We start from the raw sequence: 13,733 nt of genomic DNA, 5'->3' as shown, positions 1-13,733 counted from the left end.
ATGAAGATCGAAATTTTATTGTTTAATGTTATTTTTATTTAGTATTATTATGTTTTATTATTTTTCATAATTATTTGTATAATGTACAATGTAAAGTCAGACTGTGTTGAACATTGTGTCCCAAGGAGAGACTTGGATGAGCTATATCTGTTACAGGAATGTGTATACTTATAGAACATGTTTCCACTGATGCACACAGTAGCATGCATCTGTTCTATGATGTATTGTAAACTGATTCTTTATAAGGAAAGTGGATTGTGCAACTGATGTAAGCATGATGTATACGCTCTATTTTAAACATAGGACGCATGTTTCTCTTCCTTCTATGGAAGTCTCTTCCTAGTGAGATCCTCTGTTAGTAGTATATATAATATCCAAATTGAGTGTCCGGCCTCAGATAAGGGACTCAGAGGAGAGACGAGATGAGATGAGAGATGGACGAGGGACGAGGAGAGGATGAAGAAGGGAGAGGGGAGAGAAATGGAGGAATGGAGAAACATACAGCTGGCATGAGACAATAACTTTTCAATGTCTCAACTATGTCTGATATATAAAATAATAAAAAGAGATCTCTTGGCAAATTACTGGTATTCCGGTCCTGTGATTCAATCATAACGGGGACAAAAGCTGAATTTTCAGATCTACAATTGGCGTCACGAACAGGATCTGCATTTCAGGCATTTATCATCAGGTAAGACATTTTCTTTTTCTTAAAGATTCTAAGTCTGCCTGATGATATATAAACTGTTGAGACAGTGACTGAAACTGCTAAAAAGAACTGTGTTATTTTGAAATACCAGTTTTGTTGCCAATGAATATGTGTCAGACATAGTTACATTTTAAGTAATTTAATTTGATGTGATTTATTTAAGTTATTCTGATCAGCATTCTGATCTCCAAAATATTGAATGAAGCTGGGTTAAAAGTGGATTCTTTTGTGCAAAAGACCATTTTGTCAAATTTTCGGGAGATTAATCCGTAATGCGATTTAGCAATTAGTTCGTTGTGACTGTAAGGTGGTCGGAACACGGCGATACTGCAGTTTTGTTTTATTTTTAAATTTTGTTATTTTTGGGCAGAGAAAATCTCTAAAGTGTCCTCGCTTTAGAACCGTGCTTAGAAGAAGTACGGGGAAGTGCAACGAACTGTGAGATTAAAGCGGTTTAAAGTGGCGGGTCTGCGCTAAAGGTTGCGCAGCTTTAGAAAGCCCTAAAACGTTTAAACACGCTAAAGGTATAAGGCGCCTTGATGAATAAAAGTGGCTAGAATCGTTGGCCTTCTGATTTTGACAGTAAAGCTGTTCAATATTTGGGGAGGAGACTGATCTGAGTTCAACTGAAAAGAAAAAAGAAAAGAAAAAAAAAAGAAAAAATTTATTTGAGTTAAATTAAATTTTAAAGTAAAATACAATTGAAAATATATGAGTTAACTTTTAACTGTTTCTTTTCCTTTCCTCGAGTTTCTCAAGTGTTCATAAGGGAGAGCAGCCCCTCCCTTTGAAATTCACCCTATACCCTCCTCTCTCTCTCTCTCTCTCTCTCTCTCTCTCTCTCTCTCTCTCTCTCTCTCTCTCTCTCTCTCTCTCTCTCTACACACACACACACACACACACACACACACACACATACTTATAAATAGATAGCCTGCTGTTTCTCTAGTTCACATAGAGAAATATACAAATTATTTGCAAAATGGCTGCAAAGAAAGAAAGCATCTGCAAAATACATTTCTAGATGAGATCAAATGACAGAAATGTCTGGTGTTAATATATATATATATATATAAAATATATAAAAAAAAGAAAAAAAAAGGAAAAAGAGAAAAGACAAATATAAACAAAGATGCAGTCGAAAACATGCAATTTCTGGTTAAGCCAGAGTAAAAATTTGTAGTATTAAACTATGTTAAAAGTTTATGAAAATGCAGTCCTGGGGCATTGTGGACTTTGCCTCAGTGGGTTCTCTCTCATTCATAAACAGCTGAATGCTATTTGAGCCTGTGCTATGAGTGATACGTTATTTATAGTAAAGCACAGTGTTTCAGTTGGAAATCATAGACACATAGATGTAAAAGAAATGATACTAGGCAATTGATAATTAAATGTTTCAAGCAAAACTCATTCACTCAATCTTTTAAATGAATACAGACCTTGAATGATATAAGTGATCATTTTGGATTAGTTACTCTATGACCAGTAACTTCTTTGTCTCATCTTTGTCTTCACCATGTACAGGGCAGATGGCTCCGGTTACAGATGAAGCAGAACTTAACTTTGAACGGATTGTTGTAATAACTAATTGATTTAAGTTATTAATAGTGCTGTTATTAATCTCTCTCCATGTTTTGAAACTATTAGGCATTCCAAATGGTTCTGATGGCTCTTGAATGCAATTCCTTGATTCTGTTGAAGAAAATGCCTGTCAAAGGTTTCGTAATGGAAAGAGTGGCTACCAGTGAGCATGAGGTGATTTCTCAATGACGGATAAGATCCTCTATGGCCCAAAAGGGGACAATCTAAGGCAGGGATTTTACCGCCGCTACTGGGCATCTCCTGAAGGGAGGTGTGATTGTGAGATGTGTATGAGAGTGAGAAGATGTTTGTAAGGCCAACAGCATCATTGAAGGGAGAGCTGTGAGAAGTTACAGTAGTCTGCCCTAGAAATGGGAACTCCTCCATACCAGATCACCAGCAACCACATTCCTTGGATGGTGTGACTATGCCAAGGGGGACACCCTGGGAAAGATGATCATTCATAAAGAGATAAGGGGAATGGGTTTTCAAGAACCAGCTGAGACCATGAGGGATTGTAATTCATTCCTGTGGAGACCATAACAGAAACTTAATTTATATCAGGGACATGAAGTTGGTTGCCTTATGTGCAATTATTGTTTAGAAGTTTCAGATTCAGCATAATGGGAAATCTCTGAAAATGTGATATTGAACTAACATGTCTCTGTCATAGTTTTCACTCCTGTAAATCATTGAGACATGACAGGATAATTCCAAAACATGGTGGTGGTTAAAGATGAAGACTGCTTTTGCTGTTTTAAGAGAAGTTCTGGATAAAAAAGGTTAAGTGAATTTAACATTTTTAACTAAGAAAACCTTAGCAAGATCTTAGCATAAGTTAGATTGTTTAGATTGTTGGAATCATTCCAATACAAAACAACTAAGTTGACTTTTCTACACAAATGAATAATGAACAGACATGTTTCAAGACATGCTTTGATAAGAGGTGAAGATAGATTTTATACTTACAAAACACAACTGACAAACAATCAACACCCGCTTACTGATTTACAACCCCAAGGGATAGGATTCTTTTAAATCAACGTTTCTTTTAGTTTGTTATTTTGAACCAGGAACTGAAGGAATTCAGGTATATTTACTGAAAAGTTCAGGTACTGGCGAAGATTTATTAATGTTTCCTTTCTTAGATGTATGGGGTACATTTTAAATGCATACACATAGATGATAAAAGACACATAGTATGCGGGGACATATCATGGGTTTGGGTTATTTGTTTTGTTTGTTTTCTGTTGTTGTTTTTCTTTCTTTTGCCTTTCCTTTTCTTCACTATTGCTCCACTAGATGGCCACCAGAGGGGTGACGGTGTGGAACTGACTGTCGTAGTTCCAGAGGAGGGACTGAAGATCGAAATTTTATTGTTTAATGTTATTTTTATTTAGTATTATTATGTTTTATTATTTTTCATAATTATTTGTATAATGTACAATGTAAAGTCAGACTGTGTTGAACATTGTGTCCCAAGGAGAGACTTGGATGAGCTATATCTGTTACAGGAATGTGTATACTTATAGAACATGTTTCCACTGATGCACACAGTAGCATGCATCTGTTCTATGATGTATTGTAAACTGATTCTTTATAAGGAAAGTGGATTGTGCAACTGATGTATAACATGATGTATACGCTCTATTTTAAACATAGGACGCATGTTTCTCTTCCTTCTATGGAAGTCTCTTCCTAGTGAGATCCTCTGTTAGTAGTATATATAATATCCAAATTGAGTGTCCGGCCTCAGATAAGGGACTCAGAGGAGAGACGAGATGAGATGAGAGATGGACGAGGGACGAGGAGAGGATGAAGAAGGGAGAGGGGAGAGAAATGGAGGAATGGAGAAACATACAGCTGGCATGAGACAATAACTTTTCAATGTCTCAACTATGTCTGATATATAAAATAATAAAAAGAGATCTCTTGGCAAATTACTGGTATTCCGGTCCTGTGATTCAATCATAACGGGGACAAAAGCTGAATTTTCAGATCTACACTCACACACATACACACACACACACACAGTCACACATGCGCGCACACACAAACACACACTCACGAACACACACACACACACTCATGGACACACACACACACACTCACAGACACACACACAAACACTCACAAACAAATACGAACTCACGGACACACGCTCACACACACACAGTCACATACACACTCATGAACACACTCTCTCTCACTCACACACACACACAGTCACATACACACTCATGAACACACTCTCTCTCACTCACACACACACACAGTCACATACACACTCATGAACACACTCTCTCTCTCTCACTCACTCACACACAGTCACATACACACTCATGAACACACTCCCTCTCACTCACACACACACAGTCACATACTCACACACACACACACACACACACACACAGTCACACACACACATGCGCACTCACGAACACACACACTCACGAACACACACTCAGACAGACAGGCGCACTAATTTTAACAACATGAACTAATGAGTATTTATATATATTTCACATTGACAGCATTATGTTATTTATTCATTTTGTTTAAGTGGTCATGTTAAGCTTTGGAGATGGACTTAATGTGTGTCAATTGTTCTCTACAGGTTGAGTGTTTGTGGTGTCAAAGATGCAGGTTGTGCTGCTCTGGCTTCAGCTCTGAGATCAAACCCCTCACACCTGAGAGATCTGCATCTGGATGGGAATAATCTAGGAGACTCAGGAGTGAAGCTGCTGGACTGGAGAATCCTCACTGTAAACTGGAGACACTGGGGTAAGATCATATGTGACTCTGACATGAAACTGAGTCTCTGTGTGTGACGAGCAGGGCGGCGAGAGCCGTGAGAGAACGGTGCGAGGCCGGTGGCGTGATTGCAAATGAGCGTCACCTACACGTCACACTGTGAATTTTATAATTGATATATAATTTTTATAATTATATTTAATAATCATTAAATATGCAAATCTTATCCAATCCTAGCCGTGGGCGTTTACTTCCAAGTCTTCAGTGCGGCACGCCCATCAAAACCGACCGTTTCTTCAGAGAGCCTATTAGAAAATAGCCTATTACTTATTCATTATGATGTTTCTGAATGTAAAGCCACGCAAACATCATAAGTTGACCTCAGACAACAGTATAAAATGCATGACACCTTTAAAATAATTAAAGGGGTGGTAAACCACGATTTCACTTTTCTAACTTTAGCTGGTGTGTAATGTTGCTGTTTGAGCATAAACAACATCTGCAAAGTTACAACGTTCAAAGTTTAAAGCAAAGGGAGATATTTGCTTTTAAAGAAATCAATTTCTAAGGACTACAGCAAACGGCCGGTAGGGACTACAGACCAGGGTCTCTGACATCACCAGTCCCAATATTTACATAAACCCCTCCTCCGAGAATATGAAATAAGGGGGGGCGAGGCATTTTGAATCACAGCGAGGAATAGTTGTTGTGGTAGGCTAGTTAGTAGGCTGGAGTGTTGTTGTTGCCAATGCCGACGAAATCAAAGCACGAGACAGACAGGGGTCAGAGGAGAAAACCGGAAAATGTGACATAATGGACAATATTCGTCTGTATTTGCACTACAGGAGCCGCAGTTCAGATGCACGAGACAAACCAGCCAGTGTAAGCGCCGCTGATCCGCTGGAGCTCACAACTCCGAAAACGCCAGATAAAATGTACTATTAGGCACTCTTTATATAAATAAACCACAGATCTGAGCTTTAAACAACTACATTATCGACTGAAAAAGTCTTAAAACTCTGTTTTTTTACACATTAACAGTACATTTTAACAAAAAAAGACGTAAACACAGCCCATGTCAGTCATTTCTCACCGAGACGAGCCGCTGGCAGAAGTCCCTCCTATGACGCGAATTTGCGTCTGTTGTGCAGTGAATGTCATGCGCGAATGAAGCGAGTAAACTCAAAATGTTCAAGCGTTCACCTTCGCGCGAATAGCGTTATTTATTCACGTCCGGCGTGAACGCCACATGAGACGGGCGCGCGCGGATGACCGCGGCTCATCTCACGGAGCAAAGCTTCCACAATCTTCACGAGCGCTATGAATGCGGGATTCTTACAACGGCTTGTCCTGAAAGATGGATTAAAACAGAAGCTGTTTACGGGCCACAAACTGTAAGTAGGATTTATTTTTCGTCTATGTGTTTTCCTGTAATAGTTTGTGTTGTTAATTGTAGTCTATGTTGTAGCAAGGAAGTTAACAGATGGCAACGCTCATTTGGCTCTGCAAACCAGTTTGTTAAATGCTCATTAATACTTAACGTTATCCGACAAACACCTAACGTTACAAACTTTTTAAAATCTCAACAGTGAACTTGGCATTAGTGTAAATTATTCTTTGATTAGAGCTTTTATGTATTGTTTATCTACAGGCATGCTAAACATGGTTCTGTGTTTGATTTGGATACTATAGTAAAGCTAATGTTTAGTGTTCGTTCTTGCGACAGATATTTGGCATATCGTTCTAAAAATACAAAAGTAACAGTGCCATTCAGTAGCGATCACTATAGATCCGCAGTCTTTACTCTTGAGGACTGAACAGCTTCTGCTCGATCATCTTCACTAAAATTGTCTGGGTCTGATTCGGGCTCAAATTGGTATGGTTTTATTGACGCCATTGTTTCTAATACTACCCAAAGCACAGGCTTAGCTTGAGGCTACCGGCGAAGGTAAGGGGCGTGACGTTCTGATAAACGTGCTCTAGGCGGTTAGCCAATCACAACACACTGGGCCAGCTAACCAATCAGAGCCCATTGAGTATTTTTGAGGGACTGGCTTCATAGAATCCGGAAACCATCAGACCGTTTTTACAAGGAGGGACAGAGCAGTGTAGAATAAAGGTAAAATATATGAAAAATAATGCAATTTTTTAAAAACGAAGCATGAACACATGTTACAGTGCCCCCCACAAACACAATCAAGCTTTCGAAAGAGTGTGCTTTACCACCCCTTTAAAATAAATGGTTGTAAGATTGTTTTATCTGTGTGGTCAGAATATGACGTCTTTAAAAGCCATCTTTACACTGCAAAGGTGGAACAGAAGCTGCATCTGAAATAGCATAAATGTTCATTTACAGACAGTTTAATGTTACTCAAATTATAAAATGAACATTTATGCTATTTCAGATGCAGCTTCTGTTCCACCTTTGCAGTGTAAAGATGGCTTTAGTTATTGTTAACAGTCTATATAGTATTCTGATTGATTTAAGTCATTGGTTACATTGAAGTATTTGACAAACGACAACACAGGTAATCGTTCAAAACTGCACTTATAAATGAATAAAATGCTCCTGGAAATCAATCGCAAGGAGCCCCGTAATAGAAAAGTTAATTTCTGACCCTGGCATTGGGGAACGTCTGGCAGTCGCAGTTTGTATCGGTGTAAACTGCAGAAAATAAAACATAAACTCGGCTGTTTTTGGGGAACTCAAATAGGGCCGTTATCTTGTTAATGACTGATGGTTTTCCAGTGAGATGATGGTCAATAGGAGGCAAAGCTGTTGTAAAATCTTCTTAGTTGCCCAGTTTTGTATTCCTAAAGTTTGTCTCTGGCACTGCCACCTTGTGAAGTTCCTGTCAGTGTTACTGGACACTTTTATTCACTTATTTATCATTGTTGCCTCCCATTGATGTGTGTTCATCCATTGCTAGGGTCAGTGTTTTATCTGACCGTCTCACTGGTGTGTCAGCGTTTATTGTGTATTAAACCACAGAGCTTGTCGTTATTAGTTCAGATATGCTGTGATTTGACATTTGAACATGGATTTTATTCTTATTTTACACACACAGACGTTTCATGGAAGGTCATGAATATTTGCCTAAAAGTCATGAAAATGTCACACACACACACACACACACACACACACACACACACACACACACACACACACACACACACACACACACACACACACACACACACACACACACACAGGGGTGTTTTTGTGAAATGTGGGGACATTCCATAGGCGTAATGGTTTTTATACCGTACAAACCGTATTTTCTGTTCCCCTACACTACCCCTATCCCTAAACTTAACCCTCACAGGAGACTGTGCAGTTTACTTTCTGTGAAAAAAACCTAATTCTGTGTGAAATATAAGCATTTTGAAAAGTGAGGACATGGGGAACGTCCTCATATTTCACCCTCTTTTTGTAATACCTATGTCATACCCATGTCATTATACACATTTGTGTCCTGATATTTCACAAAAACATGCCCACACTCTCTCTCACACACACACACACACACACACACACACACACACACACACACACACACACACACACACACACACACACACACACACACACACACACATAGTCAGACACACACACACACACACACACACACATAGTCAGACACACACACACACACACACACACACACACACACACACACTCACGAACAAACACACACAGACAAAAAACAGACACACACTCTCTCACACACACACACACAGTCTCACAGACACGCTCTCTCTCTCTCTCTCTCTCTCTCTCTCTCGCTCTCTCACACACACACACTCACACATGCACAAAAACAAATGGTCACACACATAATCACACACACACACACACAGTCGCACATACACTCACAAACAGTCACACACTCTCTCTCACACAGTCACACACACACGCGCATAAACACACACTCTCACTCTCTCTCTCTCTCACTCACACACACACACACACACACACACACACACACACACAGTCAGACACACTCACACACACACACTCTCACACAGTCACACACACACTCACAAATACAAACAGTCACACACACAGTAACACACTCTCACGCATATACACACACACACACACTCTCTCACACACTCACACACACACACACACACACACACACACACATAAACACACACTCTCTCTCCCACACACACACACACACACACACACATAAACACACTCTCTCTCTCTCTCTCTCTCTCTCTCTCACACACACACACACACACACACACAGTCAGACACAGACTCACACAAGTCAAGTCAGTCAAGTCAACTTTATTTATATAGCGCTTTTAACAATGTAGATTGTTTCAAAGCATCTTTACAGTGTTAAACAGGAAAATAATGCAGCATAATTTTATTCAGCTGTATAGCCATTCTGGAAAAATTTCAAGTATCATACAGTGACAGTGTGGGCTTTAGATCAATAATTTGATCAGTAATTTAGTTTAAATGGTTAATTTAGTTTATTATTTAGATGTATTTCGATGTTTAGTTGAAAAATTTAGTGTCCCCAACTGAGCACGCCAAGCCAGAGGCAACAGTGGCAAGGAAACCAAAACCCCATCAGGTGACCTAATGGAGAAAAATAAACCTTGGGAGAAACCAGGCTCAGTCGGGGTGCCAGTTCTCCTCTGGCCAATTAACAAACAGTGTATTATTATTATTATTATTATTCTGGCAGTTTTACAGCTCGGAGGTCATAATAGATCAGAATATTTGAGGGACCGGGGGCAACATGCTGGAGACGGGTTTATTGAGGATGATGTTGATTAAATAATTATTAAAGTGCAATATTCGAATGATCGGAGGCAACACGCTGGAGACGGGTTTATTGAGGATGACATATCGATTTAAGTATTATTTAATTGTAATATTCGAACAATCTGAGTCAACACGCCGGAGACGGGTTTATTGAGATGCCGTGTCGATGATGCAAATGCAGGGGGAGTCTAATCACGGTCTCTCAGACACTTCAGGGTCCTGTGTTGGTCTTCTCTGGGCGCAGGTCCACCATCTAAACTGGATCCGGCCCGGATCCGGCTGACTGCAGTAAACCTCGGGATAAAACAGAGAGACTAACATTAGCATAGATGCCATTCTTCTGATGATGTAACGAGTACATCAGGTGTTATGGGAAGTGTTCCCGGTTCCGGCTGACCTAGTTAATGCAGCCTAACAATCATTTCATTGAAAAAGTGTTTTATGTGTATGCCACAGTAAAGAGATGTGTTTTTAGTCTAGATTTAAACTGACAGAGTGTGTCTGCTTCCCGAACAATGTTAGGAAGACTGTTCCAGAGTTTAGGTGCTAAATAGGAAAATGATCGACCGCCTGCAGTTGATTTGGATATTCTCGGTATTATCAACTGGCCAGAGTTTAGAGACCGCAGTAGACGTGATGGAGTATAATATGATTAAGAGCTCGCTCAAGTATTGGGGAGCTAAACCATTTAGTGCTTTGTAAGTAATAAGTACGATTTTAAAATTTATGCGATGTTTAATAGGCAGCCAGTGCAGTGTTGACAGAACTGGGCTAATATGGTCATACTTCCTGGTTCTAGTAAGAACTCGAGCTGCTGCGTTTTGGACCAGCTGGAGTTTATTTATTAAGCGAGCAGGGCAACCACCCAGTAGAGCATTACAATAATCTAACCTTGAGGTCATGAACGCATGAACTAACTGTTCAGCATTTTGCATTGAGAGCATGTGCCGTAATTTAGATATATTTTTAAGATGGTAGAAAGCAGTTTTACAGATGCTAGAAACGTGGCTTTCAAACGAAAGATTGGTATCAAAGAGCACACCCAGGTTCCTCACTGACGACGAGGACTTGACAGAACAGCCATCAAGTGTTAGACAGTATTCTAGGTTACTACTTGTGGAGCTTTTTTGTCCAATAATTAAAAATTCAGTTTTTTCTGAATTGAGTTGCAGGAAATTACCGGTCATCCAATGTTTTATATCAGCTATGCATTCCGTTAATCTTGTGAATTGGTAAGTTTCTTCAGGGCGTGAAGAAATATAGAGCTGAGTATCGTCAGCATAACAATGAAAACTAACGCCATGCTTCCTAATGATATCTCCCAGTGGTAGCATGTACAGGGTGAAGAGTAGCGGTCCTAGCACTGAGCCTTGTGGTACTCCATACTGAACTTGCAATCGGTGTGACATATCTTCATTTACTACTACAAACTGATAACGGTCGCATAGGTATGATTTAAACCATGATTATGCAATTCCACTAATACCTACATAATTTTCGAGTCTATTCAAAAGAATGTTGTGGTCGATAGTATCAAATGCAGCGCTAAGATCGAGTAACACTAATAGAGAGATACAGCCACGATCGGATGATAAGAGCAAATCATTTGTAACTCTGACGAGAGCAGTCTCAGTGCTATGATACGGTCTAAATCCTGACTGGAAATCCTCACAGATACCATTTCTTTCTAAAAAGGAACATAATTGTGAAGACACTGCCTTTTCAAGTATTTTTGACAGAAAGGGTAGATTTGAGATTGGTCTATAATTGACTAAATCTGTAGGATCAAGTTGCGTTTTTTTAATAAGTGGTTTAATAATAGCCAACTTAAAAGTTTTCGGTACATATCCTAATGACAAAGATGAATTAATGATATTAAGAAGAGGATCTATGACCTCTGGTAGCATCTCTTTTAATAGCCTAGTTGGTATAGGGTCGAGCATACATGTTGTCGATTTTGATGATTTAACGAGTTTAGCCAATTCTTCTTCTCCTATAGCAGTGAATGAGTGTAATTTTTCCTCAGTGACACTACAATGCTCTGTCTGATGTGATGCTGTATTAGACGGCTGCATGGTTAAAAATTTTTTCCTTATATTATCAATCTTACATGTGAAGAAGTTCATAAAGTCATTACTGCTGTGCTGTTTACAATCATCAGAAGTTGAAGCTTTATTTTTGCTTAATTTAGCCACTGTATCGAATAAATACCTTGGGTTGTGTTTGTTTTCTTCCAAGAGAGTTGAGAAATAAGCAGATCTAGCAGTTTTTACAGCCTTTCTGTATGTGATCATGTGCTCTTTCCACGAATGACGAAATACCTCTAATTTTGTTTTCTTCCAGCTGCGCTCCATTTTTCTGGCTGCTGTTTTAAGGGCCCGGGTGTGCTTGTTGTACCACGGCGTTGGACTATTTTCTTTAATCTTCTTTAAGCGCAGAGGAGCAACTGTGTCTAAAGTACTGGAAAAGAGAGAGTCAATAGTTTCTGTTGCAACATCGAGTTCTTCTATACTATCTGGGATGCTGAGCAGATGATACTGATGAGGGAGATTATTTAAAAAGCAATCTTTAGTAGCGGCAGTGATTGTCCTGCCATTTTTAAAGCGAGGGGGCGGCTTTGCAACCTTAGCTAAATTAAGTATACATGATACTAAGTAATGATCTGAGATGTCATCGCTCTGCTGCAGAATTTCAACGGTATCAACATTTATTCCATGTGACAATATTAGGTCTAAAGTATGATTATGGCGATGAGTGGCTCCTGACACGTGTTGCCTAACTCCAATAGAGTTTAGTGTGTCTTTAAATGCTAATCCCAATACGTCTTTTCCGTTGTCTACATGGATATTAAAATCACCAACAATTAGTACTTTATCTACGGCCAGTACTAACTCTGATAGAAAATCAGCAAATTCTTTGATAAAGTCTGTATTATGCCCAGGTGGCCTGTGTACAGTAGCTAACACAAATGTTGAACGGGTTTTATCATGTACACTACATAGCGTTACATAAAGCACCAAAACTTCAAAGGAATTATATTTGAAACTAGACTTCTGAGTAATACTGAAGATATTATTATAAATTACAGCAACCCCTCCCCCCTTACCTTTCAGACGCGGCTCATGTTTATAACAATAATCTTGGGGGGTGGACTCATTTAAGGTAATGTAGTCGTCAGGTTTTAGCCAGGTTTCTGTCAAACAGAGCACATCTAGATTATTATCTGTAATAATATCATTAACAATAAGCGCTTTTGGGGAAAGGGATCTAATATTCAGCAACCCAAGCTTTATCAATTTTTCATCTGTATTATATATTTTGTTTATTTGTTGGACGTCAATTAAATTTTTACTGTTGAATGGTTTTGATGTTTTTTTGTATTTACTAATTCGGGGAACAGACACAGTCTCTATATGATAATATCTAGGTGAAAGAGTCTCTATGTGCTGGGATTTATCTGACTCCGGTAACGTGAGACAGCTAGCAGACGGTCGGTTTAGCCAGTTTGTCTGCTTCCTGACCTGGGCCCTAGTGAGTCAAGGTTTAGCTCTAAGACTATGTGCCAGATTACTAGAGAGAAGAGCGGCACCACCCCAAGAGGGATGGATGCCATCCTTCTTCAACAGGTCAGGTCTGCCTCAAAAACTTTTCCAATTGTCTATGAACCCTATGTTATTTTGCAGACACCACTTAGACAACCAGCCATTGAGTGATGATAGTCTGCTAACTATCTCATCACTCCTTTTTGCCGGGAGCGGTCCAGAACAAAAAACAGCCTCAGACATCGTACTAGCGAGTTCACACACCTCTTTAATGTTAATTTTGGTGATCTCCGACTGGCGAAGTCGAACATCATTAGTGCCGACGTGAATAATAATCTTAGAGAATTTACGATTAGCT

The sequence above is a fragment of the Gobio gobio genome (genome assembly GCF_949357685.1).
Source record: "Gobio gobio genome assembly, chromosome: 8".
NCBI lineage: Eukaryota > Metazoa > Chordata > Actinopteri > Cypriniformes > Gobionidae > Gobio > Gobio gobio.
This window is presented reverse-complemented; position numbering follows the sequence as displayed.